Source organism: Cucurbita maxima, unplaced genomic scaffold (genome assembly GCF_002738345.1).
Source record: "Cucurbita maxima cultivar Rimu unplaced genomic scaffold, Cmax_1.0 Cma_Scf00086, whole genome shotgun sequence".
Classification (NCBI taxonomy): domain Eukaryota; kingdom Viridiplantae; phylum Streptophyta; class Magnoliopsida; order Cucurbitales; family Cucurbitaceae; genus Cucurbita; species Cucurbita maxima.
Window position 1 is genome coordinate 101,849 of NW_019272102.1, and position 15,636 is coordinate 117,484.

General features: G+C 37.5%; 2 non-coding genes across 2 annotated transcripts; one reads left to right on the plus strand and one right to left on the minus strand.

The window, feature by feature from the left end:
* Window positions 1-7,962: 7,962 nt before the first annotated feature.
* TRNAN-GUU lies at window positions 7,963-8,036 on the minus strand. The gene has a single exon. It is a non-coding gene; the product is annotated as a tRNA-Asn (tRNA).
* Window positions 8,037-11,189: 3,153 nt separating this feature from the next.
* Window positions 11,190-11,263, plus strand: TRNAI-AAU. Its single transcript has one exon. It is a non-coding gene; the product is annotated as a tRNA-Ile (tRNA).
* The last annotated feature ends 4,373 nt before the right edge of the window (window positions 11,264-15,636 follow it).

A 15,636-nucleotide genomic window follows, 5' to 3' on the forward strand; every position in this document is an offset into this window, starting at 1 on the left:
AATTCTTTTTGTTTTTCTTTCATATATCCTAAATTCAACTTATTTTAGGTTCATATGGAAAATCTAATGGATTCCTACAAGTATTTTTTTAACAAAACGTTCAAGGTCACTACTTACCTCGTCGTCGACATTTGAGATTTTCGTTATTGAGCTTCTAGTATCCGAATTATATCAAATTTCCTTCCACAGTTTGACCGGTCAGGAAGGAAGTTAAAATTGAGAAAACCAAGGGAAGGTCAACATATACCTATCTTTGACTTTTATTCGTCAAAGTTTGACCTTTGACTTTGGACTTCATCTTCTTCCTTGTTAGCTAGAAAAATCTCGATATTTTCTTATCAGACCCCTCTGGTTATACCTTTTTACAGCTATATATAGACATCTAATGGATTCGACCGCTCTACGAAACCTTTAGATGAAGTTTCAAGCAAGAAGTAGAGACCAAGTTCATACCTTTTCGTTGTCTGTAGCACAAGTTATAACCTTCCAAAGTTTGTTGGAAAACATGTTTCTCGCCTGAGTATATCTAGAAACCTTTTGTTGGGCAGCTGGTTATAAATCTTTTCAGTGCCTGATTCCTTCACGAAACTTGTTATAAATCCCATATAAAATATGCAGGAATTGGTAGGAAGAAAAATGATTAACCATAGCCCTCGTATTTGGAAGAAATTTGAGAAAGGAAAACGCATAATCTAAGAGCTTCAAACTCGAGTTTTAGAATTTCTCATCACTCAATTCTTGTCTTAAAACTTTGCCTCAACTTCAGACTTTATAAGGTAAGCTTCCACCGACATTGAGAGATCCAGAATCGTCGTGATTTGGAGACTGAATTTTTTGGATAATTCGTCGAAAATATCCTCTCTGATCAGCGAGCTACCAACTTCGAGTTTGAATTCTAAATGTTGTATTTGATGATCTTTGAACGTTCTAGATTGTATCCAAATTTGGGGAAAGTCTAACAACTGGAATTTGAGATTCAAAGGACTTTGTGCAGATGGTCACATGCAGATGTTTTTATTTTCAGCAGAATGACACTTTCGTAATTATCCATATCATTAGGGTAATTTGGTAATTTGCCACTTTCATAATATTTTATTATTATTTTTCCGATAAATTCATAATTTTCCTAAAAAATTTCATCTCTTGTTGGTCATTTCTTGGTCCTTGAGCATCGTGAAATTCCCACTAGATAAGGAATTAAATATCCAAAAAATTCCTTAAAAATTGGAAAGTGACCTTTTCGTCCTTTTCGCTTAAGCTTTCATTCCCAATACTTCTCCAAAGTCCTTAGTCCTTACAGTTACTCATAAGGGTGTAGAAATGACTAGTCTTTCGGTCTTACATGGGTGGCTTTACTGCATTTTTGGGGTGTTACAGCTTCTTAACTCAACCGACCACCAACAAAAAACTAAAAAAGAAATTTAGAAATTTAAAATAAATAGACAACTGGATTCCTTAGGACGACACCCTTTGTGACCTCATAGTTCTCGAGCTGCGCTTCTTACCTTGACCAATAGTCAACAAACAATAAAAACTAAGCGTAGAAATCCAAAATAAACAGACACGACTTGATGCCTTGGGACGATCCCCACTGTTACCACATAGTTCTCGAGCAATGCTTCTATAATACATGTTCATCGACAGCTCAATTCACATGAGTTACCACTAACATAGATATTTGGCTTCGAAAATCGGTTACAAAACAAAAAATTTCATACATGACAAGTAAAACATGTGAATCAAGTATATATTTTACAACACAAAATATCAAAGCAAGTTTTCAACAACAAAAGCACATGTACTTAAAACAGACTCAGAAAAAGATTCCTTGTTGTGTCGAGCCTGCTGGTCTCGTCCTCGATTGGCCTGCAACTTCTTATTTGACCAAAAAAGTTAAAATAATGTTGATAAGTATTAGTTTACTCAATAAATAGCTAACTTGTCATTCATAAGTTTATTACTTATCTTTCTAGTTGTTCTTAAGTTTTATTCTCTATTAATTCCTAGTTTCTTTTACTTGGATCATTTGTAAGTTAGGAAGGTATTTCAACTACCTATCACTTAGGTTACTTCTATATAGTTATTTAGAATTTTAGGACTCGTATGTAAGACTCACTCTCAATCAATTACAGCCCGTCTACTAATTTCTTTAGTAGCATGTAACATCATATATACCAAAGGTCAGGAATACTCATTGTTCCTAACTTAGCACACACAACGTCGGTCAGGAACTATGCGAGAATTAGTAGACTACAATACTCATATTCTAAATCTTCTGATAATTTGTTTTGCGATAAATGAAGATGCAGCAAATATGAGAATCAATATTTTGTTTACCATGGTTGGAAGAAATATCTCTTTAAAAGCACAAAATTTTATGGACAAGGTCAACTAAATTGACAAGCATCGAAAGACATTGATAGATTTTCTGACGCTTGCTTATTTTGTTAGCCAATGTATGCTACGTGACAAAATTTAGTGCATCTAGAGATATTTTTTCCCACCACAACCTACCTTTGAAGCCTCCAAAGCACCCCTCTCCCTTATATTTCTTCTTCCCCATTTGCTTCCATACTCCTTCATTGGCACCCTCTTTCTTCCATTTTTTGTGTTGTTCTCGTGGTGAATGGCTATCAATTTTCAGTGTTTGAGGGAATTTGCTACTTTTTGGGTTCTCTCTTTTTAAATATCTTTTTGTTTCCTTTGTTCATAAATTATGTTGTCAGTTTAGGTTCATTTTGATGGTGTTACTATAATACGTGCGGAAGCAATTTGGATCCTAGGCACTCTAAGTACATCAATTATAGTAAATTAGCTAGCATGTTCAAAAGCATTAAAACTCAATGAGTTTGAATACTAACCTTTTGTAGTTCAAATTTCTTTTTCCTCACGAACAGTTTCAAACCACCACTAGTGTCTTCCCTACTATTCTCTGACCTTAGAATAGGATTGTGGAATCCGGTGAGTGATGAAACTTGATAGAAATTTAGTATAGGTAAAAAGAGAGTTTTGAGAGATTTTCTCAAAGTTTTTCAAAAAGAATTTCCATGTACCTTGATCACTCTATTTATAGAGTCATATTTGCATGTTCATGCAAATTTGAGATTACCAAAATTTGACACTCAAAATTCCACTCTAATTTGTGGGATTATGTGGCAAGCATGCAAGTTTGAGTTCACCAAATTTTGACACTCAAAATTCCACTCAAATTTGTGGGATTATGGGGTAAACATGCAAGTCTGATTAAACCGTATAGACCCTCAATATTCCACTCACTCAAACATGGATTTTTCCATTATGTGGAGTAAACATTTAATTAATTTCAACAATTAATTTAAATAATTAATTTCAAATCAACATAATATTAAATGATTAATTAAATAATTTAATTAATATTTAACATTAAATAAAATGTCAATTCCAATGCACATATTGATTATCAATCACTATTCATAATTAAAATATTTAAATATTATTTAAATATCCCCAATTCTCTCTTTTTGTTGAATTCATAACTAAAACAAAATGAGGTTAAATATATCGTATATATTTAGCATGTATTCCCTAATTTGAATTCGAACACTTCGAACTCACTCGTCACACTGTTCTAAGGTTTAGTTCGATATGAGCTAGAAGAGGGACCTAATGGACCTACAGATCATGGGCTCCAACGATCCGAAATTGACTGGCTAATCTCATTAACCTTGTTAACCAGCATTTATTCACTAAGACACTCTATTGCAGCCTAATTGTTGCACTCCCCTCACTATAGATATATTTCTGTTCATTTGATATAACCATGATTAGTAAGTCGATCCTTCACAGATTGTTCGTAACTAGAGCTAGGTCAATTTACCGTTTTACTCCTAAAGTTACTTTTTGTTCCTTAAGTCCCACTGATCCTCTAATGAACAATTGGTTTGTGGTTTAACCACCAAACCGAATCCCTTTCGGGCCAATGAGAGGGTGGGTCCCCTTGTTCAAGACTTGGAGTCAGTACTTAAGGGAAGAACCTCTTTACTATTCCTAAAAGCTGGTAGGAGTGAATTCCATCATACACTCTATGTCCCGAGCTATTCACCCAGTCTTACCCCTAAAATGGGAGGCTTATTGAGTCGGCTAACTCGGGCCACTCTCACCCATGCAAATCTGTGGATAATTTCGAATAAATAGGAGTTCATAGTTAGCTCAGGATTAAGATTGAGTTACCTATGTCATGGAATGAAAAAATCAGTGCAAAAGTAAACGACATTATAAAGTGAGAGTGGTTTTCTTCATGGTCCGATCTTATGCAATACTCATTGCATAGGACGCCCCCACTCACATGTCTTCACATGTAAAATTTAGTGATCACATTGTTTATATCATATACAAAAGTGAGCCGCATCCATAGTGTCCCTAGAATAAGGTACTCAGTCTTAGGTTCAATTTAGGTTTAACACTCAGAGAGCAATATAGGTACTGTCAATATACATCAAACACCTTAAAAGGGATACCTAAAAAAAACTCGGCTCAAAGTTGCATTTACATTTTATTTCAATGATCGGAAGCTACCCTTGAAAATTATTAAAACATTATAACTCAATTCAAGGGTTTTCATCCAACATAAAAGGTTGGACGATAATATTACCTATGAAGTCTCATCGAGAATGCTCGATTAAGACTAAGTAACAATGATAGAAAACTCAAAGATACCCCAAAAATGAACTAGAAAATTATAATTCACTTGAAGGGTTTTGATTTAATAGAAAAGGAAAATTACTATAACATTATAACTCAATTCAAGGGTTTTGATTCAATAGAAAAGGATAGATAATATTACCTATGAAATCTCATTGAGAATGCTTGATGATTAGAAATCATGAACCTCCATAATAGTATGATATTGTCCACGTTCAAAAATAAGTTTTAGCTGTTTTACTTATGGTTCCCTAAAAGGAATCACACCAATGGAAATAGTAATTCTCATGTATAACATTAAGCAGTTAGGATGGCCTATTGGATTGTTGGTTTCATTCCCATTTCCACACCCTATTGGCTTGTCGAGTGAGCATGATCGTAGTGCCTGAAACGATTCTCACATCAGGTTTGTAGTGAGATTTATTTCATCTATCAGTGCTATTGGAGGTCCATAGCCTAAGGTAGCACAACTTAAGGTGCGTCCGTCCTAGTCACTAAACCTTCACGAGGAGGGCTATCTTCACCTCCACCTCTTCCTCTAACTCTAATACAGGGTCGTCTCCATCCTCGTTCTCCTCTCTCGTGCCCTTTATGTGGCATGATTCTAAAACCAATATATAATTTTTCTTAAGTCTATATCTCTCTAACATAAATTGCATCATATCACATATATTCACAACATATAATTTAGCAAACATGACATATTCATAAAAATACAACTAGGTGGAACATAATGCTACCATAAATCATATAGTTAGAGCTCAACATATTTGATACTAAATTACATTCAATATTAGTAAACAAAAAAAGTACATGCAATTAAAGACATTTCTTTTTCTTATCTTATACAAGACATACGTGACGGTGACAGGACATCGATAGTAAAACCTTGGAACGTGCCAAGCCTATCTCGTAGGTAAGTCTACTGAATCTATAACCTAGAGCTCTAATACCAACGATAACGACCCTAGATTTCTATTAGCCTAAAGTTGCCACCGTCATCATATCCTATGCTCTTATACGAAATTAAGCATTTAAACTTCATCTTAAAATAGTGTCGTGGACTTACTCATTTGAAAGCATCTTTCTAACACAATTAAAACATCAAAGTAAAAATGCCCTATACTAACCTATGCCTAAGAAAATAAAATACTACTATTCTATGCACATGTCATTATCTCTATTTTTGATGTCGTCGTCAGCTATATAGGGGCGTCTTGCCCTTACCTGAAATAGAAGTAGCACAAGGCTTGAGTATTTTAAGAAATACTCATAAGTGACTCCACTATTGAGGCTAGGGAATGCAAACACATGCAACTAATGATCTTAGAAACCTATTGTTAAAAATATCATAGGGGTGGCCTCTAGTCTAGAAAAATTGGATGTGTAGTACATCCCTACACATGACTCACACATGCGAGCGTGAATTTTGTCTCTCGAAGTTACTCCAAGTGTTGTCAGTTGTTGTTTCCTATTAAAACGTCCATCTCACTTCGTTAGTAATTTACATTTCAAATTTAATTTAACTTGAACTTCAGAAATAAGACGTTATACTGACCTTAAATATTTCTATTAAAGTAAAAATAAGCTTCGGAAGGGCGAAAAACATAAAGGTCGGTGTCAAAATGTCAAACCGAGCATAATACGCCATTTTTTAGCCTAGGACTCCGAGATCCTGAGCCGAAGGAGCCGGTGTATGCAACAGTGACCATATTGCTGAGGGACAATGACATATGAGAAGGTTGCGAAGTGGTTCGAGGAGCAGGTCTTGAATGTTCGTGTGGGTGCACAGGTCTATGTAGTGGATCCGTGGGTTGGGCTGTGTTCTGTGTATTTGGGCTTCAATGTGGGTTTTGGGCAAAGCACATAAGGAACTAGACTACTAGACTGATTGTTGGTGGGTATCTAGTTACTAGACCAAACTGGGTATGGGGTTGCTTGACTGGAATGAGGTTGCGGGTATTCGAGTTTGGGTCCGAGCAGGTAGACGGAACTAGACTACTAGACTGATTGTTGGTGGGTATCTAGTTACTAGACCAAACTGGGTATGGGGTTGCTTGACTGGAATGAGGTTGCGGGTATTCGAGTTTGGGTCCGAGCAGGTGGACTTCGTCTTCTCCACTCGTTTCCATGCATTTTCCTTTCTTCATTCCTCTGTATCAAAACTCGTTGTCTACATCTTGTTTCTTCTCCTTCTTTCTCATGATGTTAACCGTCTTTGTACGTTTGATCCTACCCCTCTATCTCACTAGTGTTGTGTACGTTGGATCCCATGGTCGTCATCTCGACATCGTCATTTGTGCAGAGGTGCCTTGCCTTTACCTAAAAAATAAGAGCAGTGCATGTCTTGAGTATTTTAAGAAATACTCATTAAATAACTCCACTACTTCTCTACTCACGCAAACACATGAAATCATGGTTATCATAAAATATCATTTCATGGTCTTGGTCTCATATTCGTGTCTGGGTAGAATTTGATGTGCATACTTCTCTACTCATGACTTACATACACACACATTTGCTCGCATGCGAGCTCGCATACCTACCCATTGACCTGGGCTTCAACTAGCATACACTAACACTATTGGTATACACGGGAGGGAAGGGAGTGCACTAGCATTGTGGGCCCACAATATCATAAGTACCATACTTTCATATCATGTCACATCCTAACAAGTCATAACATAATAAGCAAATATATAACCAATCAAAATGTCATGCGAGCTCGCATACCTACCCATTGACCTGGGCTTCAACTAGCATACACTCACACTATTGGTATACACTGGAGGGAAGGGAGTGCACTAGCATTGTGGGGTATACAATATCATAAGTACCATACTTTCATATCATGTCACAGCCTAACAAGTCATAACATAATAAGCAAATATATAACCAATCAAAATGTCATGCGAGCTCGCATACCTACCCATTGACCTGGGCTTCAACTAGCATACACTCACACTATTGGTATACACTGGAGGGAAGGGAGTGCACTAGCATTGTGGGGTATACAATATCATAAGTACCATACTTTCATATCATGTCACAGCCTAACAAGTCATAACATAATAAGCAAATATATAACCAATCAAAATGTATCACTCACACTCCACCTCTAATTTACCTTAAAGTAGCGATGGGAGGGTTTGAACCTCTAACCAATCAAAATGTATCACTCACACTGCTTATATATAATATATAACCAATCAAAATGTATCACTCACACTCCACGTCTAATTTACCTTAAAGTTCATATAGAGTAGGTAGAATTATTACCATCGCTAGAAGGAGGGTTTGAACCTCCGACCTTGTGGTTAACAGCCACACGCTCTAACCAACTGAGCTATTCCAGCTAATTCTTTGTAATAGCTCAAGCCCAGCACATCCTTATAAGGAATGTTTCATCCCCTCTCCAACCAATGTTGGATCTCACAATACACTCTCCTTGGGGGCCCAACGTCCTTGCTGGCACAACGCTTGGTGACTTACTTTGATAGCTTTAGTAATAGCCCAAACCCACCGCTAACAAATATTGTCCGATTTTGCCCATTACATATCATCATCAGCCTCACAATTCTAAAATGAGTCTACTAGGGAGAGGTTTCCACACTCTTCTAAGGAATGCTTCGTTCCCATTTTCAAACAGTAAAAAATATTGTCCATTTTTTACCGTAACAAATCGTCGTCAGAATCACAGTTTTAAAACACGCTACTAGAGATATTTACAGACACTTATAAGTTATTCTTTCATTCTCCTCTCAAACCAATGCGGGATCAGAGGGCATGGGTTCAAATCCCACTTCTGACAACTCTCAAATAAAGGTAAAATAAAAATACAATAGCATATCATTTTTTGAAATCAATTGAACTCACTGGAGATTTAAAATTGTCACGACATGATTTTTTAAGCATATAAGAACTGTAATAACTTCAAAGCACAACTATAATAACTCAACTTTCTAAGACTTCAAATCATTATTCATGACACATCCTAACAAAGAAAAAATTTCATAAAAATTGAAAGGAGATTCGAAAACTAAGGACAATAATTCGTAACACATAGAACTGACGTGACAAAGAAAAATTTGATAAAAATTGGAACGAGATTCGAAAACTAAGGACAACAACTTGTACATATAGAACTGATGGCTTGGGACGACCCTCCTCTATGACCTTAACTAATAATTAGTGATCACCCAAAAAGGGAAAGAAATATCTAGTGCAACTAAATAAGTAACCTACTTGTAGGCGGTAATCGAGTCCTTGATCGAGCGAGTTGCCATGGGTTTTTCTTTAGGCTATAGAATGTTTAGGTGTAGATTATATGTAACGACCCTAGTTTTCTAGGGACCTAGAGTCACTAGAACATGCATGATGTAACTGCTTTATGCTAAAATATTTTTTACATTATGTTTTTGTATTGAAGCTACCCCTAAAAAGAACACAATATTATTATTAAGAATGCTAGATTAAGACTGTAACAATGTTAGGAATCACGAACCTACATAATTATGTGGCATTGTCCACTTTGGTTGGAGGGTTAAATTTTTTCATATACTAAAATGGAATGATTCATTCCCATTGATAAAAAGAGAGATGAACCTCCGACCTTATGGTTAACAATCATACGCTCTAACCAACTGAACTATTCCAACAAATTATGAGTATTAGCCTAGATATTGTCTACTTTGACTCATTACATATCGTTGACAACCTCACAGTTTTAAAACACGTCTAATAGTAAGAGATTTCCACATGCTTATAAAAAATGTTTCATCCCCTCCACAACCGACGTGGGATCTCACAATCCACCTCCTTGTGTTCCCAGCAATCTCGTTGGCACACCACCCAATGACTAACTCTAATACAATTTGTTACAAACCAAGCCCACCTCTGATATTGTCTACTTTGGCTAATTCCGTATCACCATCAGCCTCACGATTTTAAAATATGTCTACTAGGGAGAGATATCCACAACCTTATAGTTAATGTTTTGTGTCCCTCTCCAATTGCTAGCTGATATTGTTTGTTTTGGCATGTTACGTATCGTGTAAGTTTAAAAGTTTTAAAACGCATCTTTAAGAGAGAGGTTTCCACACCCTTATAAGGATTTCTTCATTCCACTCTTCAACCCGTGTTAGGTCTCATAATAAATAGTTAAGATGGTTGAGTGATTGAAGGCTTTAGGACTCAAGTTTTGGTCCTTGTGAGTCCTTGGGTTGAAATCCAACTTTTATAACTTAGAAAGGTTTTGTTTTATAAAGTGCTATTCTTTATAAAAATAGTTATATAAAATAGGTAGAGGGTGTGCGTTCAAATCCCACTTCTGACAACTCAAATAAAAGTAAAATAAAAATACAATAGCTTATCATTATTGAAATCATTTGAACTCACTAGAGATTTAAAATGGCTTCCAAGCTTCTACAAAAGTTAGTATTGTACAAGTTTACCCTTACACCTGAATCTCAAGGACACTCTGATTTTCTATACTACCTGAGTGCATAACAAATGATGATTTGTGAGCCTGGAATACACTGGCGTCCTTGATATAACTGTCCACTAGGACCTCTATTAATTGATTCATAATTACCTATGTTAAAAAAAAATCAGCTTCGGAAAGGTAAAAAATGTAAAGGTTCAAGTCAAAAATGTCAAATCAAGCCAAATATGTCATTTTTTAACCTAAAATTCCGAGAAGCTAAGCCGAAGGGGCCGGTGTATGCAGTAGTGACCCTGTCATTGAGGGACATTGACACATGAGCAAGTCGCAAAGTGGGTCGAGGCATGGGTCTTGAATGTTCATGTGGGCACACAAGTTGGTGTAGTGGATCATGGGTTAGACCGTGTTCTGTGTATTTTTTGTTTGAATGTGGGTTTTTGGGCCAAGCACAGAGGAAGTAGACTACTTGACTGGTTGCTAGTCGGTATCTGATTGCATTGTTGGGTCGAAGCTTTGTATTTTAGGTTACTGGAGCAAACTAGGTATGGGGTTGCTTGGCTATAATGAGGTTGCGGGTATTCGAGTTTTGGTCCGACCAGGTGGACTTCATCTTCTCCACCCCTCACATCGGTTAGGGTTGCCTGTGGGTTTTGGGTCGTGAGTCGAATCTCGTGTCGGACTTCGTTTCCCTCACCCCGATTACTAGAGAATTTTTTGGCGACTCTCTCTCCTCGGTCACGTCGTTTCAATGTCCTTTTTCCTCCATTTTTTAGTCTCCTCCTCCCCCTAATCTCGTTTATGGTGTTTGTTTGGTTCGTAAGGGCGTAAACACTCAAATCTGAGAGGGTTCGAAAATCCAACGTTCTGTCTTCCTTACCCAATCCAACGTTCTGTTCTTCCTCGGTCACGTCGTTTCAATGTTCTTGTGGGAAGGAAAGCGCGTGAGACAGCCAGCAAGCCACGTGTCAACTTGCTGGAGGGAAAGCATGTTAGAGAGCCTGAGGGACACGTATTGACGATTGGGTGGAATAACACGTTAGGTGCATTGTCAGGCGAGAAAATCTATGGCCTATTAGCTCAGTTGGTTAGAGTGTCCTGCTAATAATGCGAAGATAGCAGGTTCAACCCCTGCATGGGCCAATTTCCCTCATTGTTAATTATATCTTTTCATTATACGAGTTAAAACATTACGAAATTTAGAAGATAACGACTTTTTTAAGTTTATTATGCATGAAGTTATGTAAACGAAACTTGATTGGTCAGATTAGGAGCTAACGATCTATAATGTGCATAAAATCTATGCTCAATTAGCTCAGTTGTAAGATTGTCGTGTTAAAAACGTGGAGGTCGTAGGTTCGAAAATTACATAGGCCAAGTTTTATTAATTCTTAATAATATCTTTACATGATACGGGGTTACAACATTACGAACTTTAAATCAATGATACGACCATTCACAATTTTTCTTTAGATCTGAGTCGTTCGATATGTTCTTCAATGAAGGATGAAATTCGAGGATTTCTGAGAGTCATTTCAGGAACAAGAAGGAGGTAAATGAACTTATTTTGGCCGAGGATTTCTGGGAGTCATTTCAGGAACAAGAAGGAGGTAAATGAACTTATTTTGGCCGTTCGATATGTTCTTTTACGAAAGATGAAATTCGAGTATTTCTCAATCTTTTCATGAACAAGGAGGTAAATGAACTCACTTTGAAGGCCAGATTTAGTATTGCGACTCTCATGAGAGAAAATTTTACGGCAAACCACGTGTCAACTTGTGGGAAGGAAAGCGCGTGAGAAAGTCGGCAAGCAACGTGTCAACTTGTGGGAGGGAAAGCGAGTAAGATAGCCTGAGGGACATGTATTGATGATTGGGTGGAATAACAAGTCAGGTGAGAAAATCTATGGTCTATTAGCTCAGTTGGTTAGAGCATTGTGCAAATAATGTGAAGGTTGCAGGTTCGACACCTGCATGGGCCAATTTCCCTCATTTTTAATTATATCTTTTTATTATACGAGTTAAAACACTACGAACTTTAGAAGATAATGACTTTTTTAAGTTTATTATGCAAAAAGTTATGTAAACGAAACTCGATTGGCTGGATTAGGAGCTAACGATCTATAATGTGCATAAAATATATCCCCATATAGCTCAGTTTGTAAGATTGTCGTGTTAAAAACGTGGAGGTTGTAGGTTCGACAATTACATAGGCCAAAGTTTTATTAATTTTTAATAATATCTTTACATGATACGGGGTTACAATAGTACGAACTTTAAACCGATGATACGGCCGTTCACAATTTTTCTTTAGAGGATTTCTGAGAGTCATTTCAGGAACAAGAAGTTGGTAAATGAACTAGTTTTGGCCGTTCGATATGTTCTTTTACGAAAGATGAAATTTGAGGATTTCTTAGAGTCTTTTCACAAACAAGGAGGTAAATGAACTCACTTAGAAGGCCAGATTCAGTATTTTGACTCTCACGAGAGAAAAGTTTTCGTCAAGCCACGTGTCAACTTGTGGGAAGGAAAGCGCGTGAGACAGCCGGCAAGCTATGTTTCAACTTGTGGGAGGGAAAGCGTATCAGACAGCCTGAGGGACACGTATTGACGATTGGGTGGAATAACGCGTCAGGCGCATTGTCAGGCGAGAAAATCTATGGCCTGTTAGCTGAGTTGGTTAGAGCTATGTGCTAATAACGTGAAGGTCACAGATTCGACAATTGCATGGGCCAATTTCCCTCATTTTTAATTATATCTTTTCATGATACAGAGTTAAAACACTGTGAACTTTAAAAGATAATGACTTTTTTAAGTTTATTATGCATAAAGTTATGTAAACGAAACTCGATTGGCTGGATTAGGAGCTAATGATCTATAATGTGCATAAAATTTATGCCCAATTAGCTCAGTTGTAAGTTTGTAGTGTTAAAAACGTGAAGGTCGTAGGTTCGACAATTACATAGGCCAAGTTTTATTAATTCTTAATATCTTTTCATGATACGGGGTTACAACATTACGAACTTTAAACCGATGATACGGTCGTTTAAAATTTTTCTTTAGATCTGAGTCGTTCAATATGTTCTTCAATGAAGGATGAAATTCGAGGATTTCTGAGAGTTCTTTCAGGAACAAGAAGGAGGTAAATGAACTTATTTTGGCCGTTCGATATGTTCTTTTAAGAAAGATGAAATTCTTGGATTTCTCAGAGTCTTTTCACGAACAAGGAGGTTAATGAACTCACTTTGAAGGCCAGATTCAGTATTGCAACTCTCATGAGACAAAATTTTTCGACAAGCCATGTGTCAACTTGTGGGAAGGAAAGCGCGTCAGACAGCCGGCAAGCCACGTGTCAACTTGCGGGAGGGAAAGCGGCCACGTGTCAACTTGCGAGAGGGAAAGCGGCCACGTGTCAACTTGCGGGAGGGAAAGCGGCCACGTGTCAACTTGCGGGAGGGAAAGCGGCCACGTGTCAACTTGCGGGAGGGAAAGCGGCCACGTGGCAACTTGTGGGAGGGAAAGCGGCCACGTGTCAACTTGCGGGAGGGAAAGCGTGTCACGTGTCAACTTGCCGGAGGGAAAGCGGCCACGTTTCAACTTGCGGGAGGGAAAGCGTGTCATGTGTCAACTTGCAGGAGGGAAAGCGTGTCACACAGCCTGAGGGACACGTATTGACGATTAGGTGGAATAACGCGACAGGCTTGTTGTAAAGTGACTCGGCTCCACTCGATATTCGACACGCGATAGCTCTTCCGACCCACGCCCATGTCTAACCAAGTTTGACTAGAAGGATGTTCAACTCGATCCGTATGGTGCCACGCTTCAATGTAAAGAGCATTCCTCTCTTTCTCCATACTTCTTCAATTCTTTACTTTCCCATTCTCTTTCTTCTCCTCTTTGAGATAGAAAGAACTCTCACTCAGCTCAGCCCTTCTTTCTCTAAGCTTTCAATCTCCAATTCTAAAAGCTTTCTTTTCTTTTTCAATCTCTACTTTCTCCTTCAAAATGCGCTCGTTCAGGAATTTCAATGTCTACAACTAAGACTTCTCCATAGATTTATCTACGGCAGATTTTGGTTGTTGCTTTAAGTCTTTATTCTCCTTCTGATGATCTGGAAGTTTCTTTGGCTCGTTCGTCGATTGCGTGTTCAATCCAGATTCCTTTGATTTTCTCATCTTCAATATTGCAATTTTGCCAAATTCGTTGTGTATCCCCTCGTTTCCAACGGTTTTCACCGCCTCACATCTACCGCCATCGTCTTTTTCTCCGCCGTGTTCTTATGCTTTCAGATCTTCATTTTGAGCCTTCAAGAGAAGACCTAAGACCTTCGTTTGTTGCGTCACCAAGGCTAGGTTTATTGTTTCTTCCACCTTTTTATCGGCTCGACAATCTTTTACAAAATGCCCCTCTACAACAATTGTAACATTTGTCGGAGTTATAATAATTTGCATAGTGCATATTTGTGACATTTGTAGCACTGAATGTTGGAGTAAATTGATCGGCCGCCTCTTCCTCGATTGCGTCCTCATCCATGCCAATTTGCTTGGCTCGGCTGTCCCTTCTTGTTATATTATCCTTCATGACTACTTCCTTGAGCACCATGACCATTTTTACTACTTTCACTGTCAAAACCTCTACCTTCAAAATTTTGAGAGTAGAGTACCTTTTAATCTTTGATTGACGCCTTGGTTTGAAGTGATTGATCAAGTGTTTCCTCTTTCTTCTTCTTACGTTGCTCGTGTTCCTCGAGAAAACCGGCTAGCTCGTCGACTGTGAACGTTGCTAGGTTCTTTAACTCTTCTATCGCGCATACAACATTCTCAAAGTTGTTGGTTAATGACCTTAAAATCTTCTCCAAAACCCGAGTCTCAGCTAACATTTCTCCATTTCGGTTGAGTTGGTTAACCAGAGTTTGTACATGCCTGATGTAGTCAGATACACTTTTTGACTCCTTCATCTCATGCTCTCCAACTTGCCACGAAGAGTTTGGAGACGCACTTGCTTGACTCGATCGATTCCTTTGAACACTTTTCCTAAAGTTTTTGATGCTTCTTTTGAAGTAGTTGCATTGGCAAGCTTCTCAAAGCCCAACTCGTCAACGGCTCGGAACAACATGTATAGTGACGCCATATCTTTCGATCGCACCTCTTTTAACATCTTGTTTTGTGCCGCTGTATAATCCGTGGTATCTTTTGTTGATTGGTTTAATGTGTTAGGTTTGAATTAAAATATATTTTGTTAATTTTGCAATTATAATAGATAAAATCTTAGAAAAGAAAAGGGAATGAAATTTTGAAAGAAAAAGAGAATGTATAAGTCTATAGTAATAAGTAAAACGGGCTAAATAAATTTGAATTGGGTGGCATATTTTACTCGATTTTTCTTACTTGTCACTACTTTTTTTTTTATTGTTAAAATTATTTTCCTACCCGCACGCTTTAATTCAATGAAATTTTTTTAAATTCCTACCTCATATCAGAACTTAAATGAAAACTTCATTTTTATTCATAACTTACT